This window comes from Hipposideros armiger, unplaced genomic scaffold (genome assembly GCF_001890085.2).
Source record: "Hipposideros armiger isolate ML-2016 unplaced genomic scaffold, ASM189008v1 scaffold_1154, whole genome shotgun sequence".
Classification (NCBI taxonomy): domain Eukaryota; kingdom Metazoa; phylum Chordata; class Mammalia; order Chiroptera; family Hipposideridae; genus Hipposideros; species Hipposideros armiger.
The window spans coordinates 305,779-312,185 of NW_017732504.1; the positions used below are offsets into that span (position 1 = coordinate 305,779).

General features: G+C 41.2%; 1 protein-coding gene across 7 annotated transcripts in view; it reads right to left on the reverse strand.

Moving 5' to 3' along the window:
• Positions 1 to 5,956, reverse strand: part of ZNF383 (zinc finger protein 383) — a 17,808-nt gene extending 11,852 nt beyond the window's left edge. For 2 of the 7 annotated variants that reach the window (XM_019632606.1, XM_019632607.1), the window contains exons 1-2: positions 5,636 to 5,956; positions 4,882 to 4,972 (exon numbers count right to left, since the gene is read on the reverse strand). The gene's annotated coding sequence lies outside the window, so the exon portion shown is untranslated. Of the gene's footprint in view, positions 1 to 4,761; positions 4,825 to 4,881; positions 4,973 to 5,371; positions 5,538 to 5,635 lie in introns of those variants that run through there. The other 5 variants (XM_019632610.1, XM_019632613.1, XM_019632611.1 and 2 more) reach the window with 4 other exon arrangements.
• Positions 5,957 to 6,407: the final 451 nt, after the last annotated feature.

The following is a 6,407-nucleotide window of genomic DNA, read 5'->3' on the forward strand; positions in this document are numbered from 1 at the left end:
AAATATTGCATCAATTATTATTTTATTTTGGTATAAGATCATTTGGTAAAAGATTATGGTATAAGGTTATCAATAATTTTATTTTAGTGTAAGACATGAATTATAAATCGTACTTAATTTTTCCCCCATAGGGGGCTACCAAAATCACATATGAATATGTGTGATGACATTGGAGGCTATGCAAAACTTAAAACACAGTGTCCAATAAAGAAACTGTTACAAAATAAAAATCTTATTAAAAAATAAATTTACATGTCTGATGATGTATAAAGACGACACAACGTAACTATCACTGGCTCAGGTTCTAAGGATCTTAATCTGTGCAGCCAAGTCCCAGGTACCAACCAAGAATTAATTGAGAAATCAGCCTTAAAACTAGTCTGTATTTTTGTTTTTCTCAAACCTGATTTGGTAATTTGAGTCCCATCTCCTTTTTTCCTTTTTATGTTTTGCTAGAAGTTTATTAATTTTCTTTTTTTTTTCTTTTTAAAGATTTTATTGTGGAATTGGGGGAGGGGAACAGCGTTGGGGAATCGGGGAAGGAGAACAGACAAGTTGCTGTCCTTTTGTTACTCAGTCTAGTTGTGGAGGACGTTGCTTCACTGGCCCATGTTAGTATTATCATTGTGCTCTTCCCGGGTGAGGCAGATCGGTCGCTGGCCTCTGGATGGCCGCTCACGGCGACTCCTGGCAGCTCACACCGGCTGTCGGCCGCTCATGCTGGCTGCTGGCCACACACGGTAGCTTATGGCAACCCACTGCAGCAGGGGCTACAGCCTATGCCGTCGCTGGCAACTCATGGTAGCCCAGCTTCAGGTCGAGCTGTTGTTCACCATCTTAGCTGTAGAGGGCAGTGTCACTGGCCCTCATGTGGGATCCGAACCGGGGCCCTGCTGCTCAGAGCTGGCATCCCAAGCCAGCTCTTAGCCAACGCGCCACTTGGCCAGCCCTTATTAATTTTCTTAATCCCCCAAATAAACTTTTGGCTTTGTTAATTTTCTCTATTGTATATTCATTTTATGTTCCAATATACATAAATTTATATTTGAGCTCTTATTCTTATTATTTCATATTTTTTGCTTTCTTTGGGTTTGGGTATGCTTTTCCTTAACTTCTTGAGATGAATACATAGATCATTAATTTTTCAGCATTCTTCTTCACTAGCATATGCATTTATGGCTACATATTTGCTTCAGGTTCAGCTTTAGCAACACTCCACATTTTGATAATGTTATATTTTCATTATTATTCAGTTCAAAATATTTTCAATTTTCATTGCAATTTCTTCTTTGATTCACCAGTTGTTTATAAATACATTGCTTAAATCCCAAATATTGGAATAGTTCTAACTATGTTTTTGTTATTGACTTCTAGCTGAATTTCACTGTGGTCAGAAACCGTACAGTATTATTTCAATCCTTTGAAATATAATGAAATTCCCTTGATTGTCCAGCATATGATCAACTTGGATAAATGTCTCATATGTGTTGCATTATAGCCGATTCCGTTACCACCCCCCTGCATTAGCCTCTGACCCATTAGTCGAGAGAGTGTCTCGGAAAACTGAGGCCGGATGGAATGATATCTGTAAAGCTCTCTCGGGGAGTGTCTCAGGTGACTGGGGCCTATTGGAATGATAATAGTTATCTCCCCTGGGAGGACATAGTAACAAAGTGTCTTGGGGCTATGTGGTGGAAGTGTGAAGGCACAGGATATGCTGGAACACAAAGGGAATGCTAATGGAAAAGGTCTTAAGGCACACATAAGTCACACGGTTGCAAATTGATTGACAGCAGTTTCACTTCTTTACAAACTACTCAATAAAAGCCATGCGCTGACCCGATTCGGGGCTCACTCAGTCTTCTCCGGCTGAGTCCCTTGGTCTCACTCTTAATCTTACTTTTGTCTCTTGCTCTTATTCAATCTGCGTCGCCCCTTAAGAGAAACCTATTTGCCCTTGCCACGCTGGACGTGACACATATGCATCTGAAAATAATATATACTTAGGTATAAGGTACACCATTCTATACATGTCGATTAGTCACGTTTGTCAATCCCACTGTTCAAATATTATATAGCTTACTGGGTTTATATTGATTGTTCTATCAGCTATTAAGAAAAGCGCTAACAACCCCCCACTATGATTGTAATTTGTCTACTACTTCTTTTAGTTCTGTCAAATATATATGAAGTCGTTTTCTGAAGGTATATCCATTTAGAACTGTAATATCTTGTTGCTGCACTAACTTTTTTATTATGAACTATTGCTCTAGTAGAGCTTTTCATAAAGTTTACTCTCATACAATGAAGTCAGAAATGCAAATTGATATAACCATTTAGGAAAACTGTCAGTATACATTTGAATATATGCATAACCTATGACACAGAAATTTCACTCCTAGGGATACAGCCAACAGAAATGCATTCATATGTGCACTAAAAGACACGTACAAGTATGTTCAAAGCAGCCTTGTTCATAATAGCCCCAATTTGAAAACAACTCAAAATGCCAATCAATTAAGGGAATGGATAAATTATGCTTTGTTCGTAAAATAAAATTTTTTTTTTCTTATATTGGGTAACAGCCATGGTCATTGGTTACACATTGCTTTCATGCTACCATGGCAGAGTTGACTCTTTTAGGGAGCGCACAGCTCACAGTGGCCAATGCAGGGATCAAACCAGCAACCTTGGTGTTATCAGCACCACGCTCTAACCAACTGAGCTAACTGGTCACCACCCTCATATAATAAAATTTTAAGCAATAATAATAAATGACCTACAACTACATGAAGCAACATGGATGAATCTTGCATATTTATACTACATAATATTATTACATAGTATATTTGTTACATGTACAATTTAATGTTAAGCAAAAGAAGTCAAGCACAAAAGAGGAGATATTGTGTGATTCTATTTATATAAAATTCAAAAACAGGTAAAATTAATCTGTGGCTATAAAAGATAGGATGGTTATCTTTGAGCAGCGAGTAGATGGGACAAGAGTCAGGTTTCTGGAATGCTGGTAATGTTCTACTTCCTGATCTGATGTGAGCTCTGGTTAAATGAATATGCCCATTTTATAAAATACATCAAGACATATACTTTGATTTCTGTACTTTGGGGAGAGTATGTTATACTTTTAGCACAGCTAACGACACGAAAGAGGACTTCCAAGTCTGCTTCAGAAAGTGGCAAGAATGATGGGATAGTGTGTTTGAAGCAAGGGGGAGTATTCTGAGGGGTATTCATGGTAATGTGTCTTTTACTGTAATAAGTTTTTTTAATTTAAACATTCACCATATTTTTTGATAACTCATATGCTTATTCAGCAGATTCATCAAAAATTAAAATACCAAGTAACCAAGTATTAGAGAAAATAGAGGATGGCTATGTTTATAAACTTGTGATAGGAACTGACCGGTATTACCATATTGAAAATCAGTTTGGAAATATCTAGGAAATTTGAAGATACACACATATTCTACAGCCCAGCAATTCCATTCATAAGTTTATACCCTAGGAAAGCATCCATATGTGCACTAGGGTACTTATAAAAATACATTCAGAGCTGTTCTTTCAAAGGAGCCAAAAACTGGAAATAACCAATGTCCAAACTACAGCTACATGTAACAACTCACCACAAGGGTGATCCTTAGAAATAATAGTACTGTATAAAAGGAGCAAGACTCAAAACATTACACAGCACAATTTCACTTCTATAAAGTTAAAAGGCAAAACTAAACTATATCGTTTGAGGAGTGGATGTGTAACTATTCTTTAAAACAAAAATAATTACCACCAAAGTCAGGATAAGCATTACCTGAAGTGGTGAATAGGTTTTTTCCTGTGGGCAGGACTAAAGGATTTCTGGAGTGTTTCTGCAAGTTTTTGTTAGAGTTTTCCTCTATAGTTACTTCTTAAATTATATGTTTATATTTTAAGCACTTTAATGGATGTATGTAATATTCAGGAATTTTTTTAAAAGAACAAAAAAGAAACTATGGAATAGCTGCAAATAATTTTTAGTGAAAACATAACCTATGAAATGGTAAATGCTGTAAGATTCCAATCTTGAAATAATATATGTTATATGTGCATAGGAAACTTATTAGAAGTGAATAGATCAACATATTGACTAGTTATGCTCTTTGTAACTTCCTATTTTCCAAATTCTTTAAAATAATCATGTTTTGTGTGTTTGTATGTGTGCACACCTACATGTTTAACAAGAAGCAAAAACTTACTACACAGGAGAAACTGAGCTATTTTCTAAATCAATATATGAACATTATGTAGAAGGAAATGAGAGCATATACTGGGATCTGTTTGTCCACCCCCAGGGCTTCCCATCATTTTCTTGAATGTAAATATGTAGCAACTAGGTTACTTGATGAGTCTGTTAAACAAGACCATCTAGGACAGGGGTCAGCAAACTGTGGCTCGCGAGCCACATGTGGCTCTCTGGGTACGTTCCCTCTCAAAAGTTTGCTGACCCCTGGAAGAGTCAATCCTGTCCCTCACAACAATTTAAAAATTATTCGAGAGCCATAAATATATTTTTACATAATCACCATTATGTGAATAATATCCTTTAAAAATCTTATAAATGAAACTATGATAGTTTTATTTTCATTTTCAATTTTACTTCAGAGGCTCGCGAGCCGCAGTTTGCTGACCCCTGGTTGCTCTTCCGTCTCAAAAGTTTGCTGACCCCTGATCTAAGAGAAAGAAAGCACAAAGGAAATCCATGCACACCTTGTATTTGGCTTGGTTGGCAGCCATTCCTCCCTCTTCTGGGGACCTCTCTGAGAAGCAAAGCTAAGGAAGGAGAAGGGAATCATGAGACGCTAGGTCTTTCTTGTGGCCCAGACTCACCAGATTAGAGGTAGCTCTGGATCCACACCCACTATCCATGGAGAAGAGAAATGGAGAGAGGTCAGGGCAGTCTAGGCTGTCTTGAGCATTCCTGGTGTCAAAAGGGGAAAAGTCAGCTGTCCAAGACCAAAATTTGTCCTGACCTCACCCATCAACCACTGGGACACACGAACTGTCACCCTGGCCACAATTACAGGCACCCTCCAACTGCACACACAGTGGCACAAAAAGTTACATTATCACGCTCACACATCCTCACCGTCACAGCCAGCCAGTAAGTACACTTAGTGCTGCTAACATTCACACAACCACGATCACACACACGCAACCCTCAGATAACAGTTACGGCCACATAATCACAGATTCTCCCCCCCCCACACACACACACACATGTCACACAAAGTTATACAAACACACACATTCACAGTCCCACCATGGGGACTCGGTCACACTGACACATACAACGCTGCACATCGTCACAACCACACACCTACAACAAGGATATCCAGTTACATCAGCACAGAGTTGAGCGCATGGTAAGTCACAATGACACACCCACCACAGGGGACATACAACCAACCCCGCACACTCAGCGCCGCAGTCACATAAGGTCACAATCGTACGCATGGAATCCTACACTTCCTGCCCCCCTCCCCCACGCCCGAAACTCTGGACCCGCCTGGACTGTCCCTTCAAACCCTCAGAGACGCACCTGAGGAGACTAGTCCGAGCTCCCAAAACTGAGACCACTCACCTTGCACTCTCCCCTTTCCCCGAAGGCCCAGAACTCGAACGGCGAGGGGTGAGGTGGGGGTGGGGGGAGGCTGTTCTCGCGGGGTTCTCTGGGAAATATAGTCCCGAGTCGATCCGTTTGGACAAGATGGCGCCCGGTTCTCGGATTTCCCGCGAGCGCAGTCTGGGCCAAGCCGACAGCCCTGCTCTCCTCTCCGAATCGCTACCAGGAGTCGGAGTGAGGCTCCCACACGAGGGGATCCCACACCCTGAAGACAAGCTTCCTCCATAGACCCGACCGATCCCAGGGAGTCATATGTTGCCCGCGAAATGGGAAAAAGTAGATTCGCGCCGGAAGTTGAATAGGGCCGCGGGAACTTCTGGGAAATGTAGTCTAGAGGAGGAAAGCGTGACGCGCCCGCCCAAGTAGGAGATTGTGTTAGAAGACTGCATTGAGCTTTTCCCACAGGGATGAGAGGAGCTGCGCCCGAGACTGTTCCAGAGGTTACAGCCCAGTCTGCGAATACTCGGAACTGACTAAATCGCCATTTTGGCCTTCATCAGCGAATGAGTGTTGGCGGGGGATGTGCAGTGCTCAGAGAGCCGAAATCTGGAAGTCTCAGATCCGAATTGAGCCAGGGAAACTGAGGGAGAATACACCCGGAACCCAGAATGGGGCTGATGGGGACAGCTTGTCTGCAACGTCAAGGGGAGGGAGGGACGGGTGTGTGTGTGGGGTGATTACTCAGGATGGCCGCAGGGTGTGTAAGGCTGTAGGTGAGATTGGAGGAGTT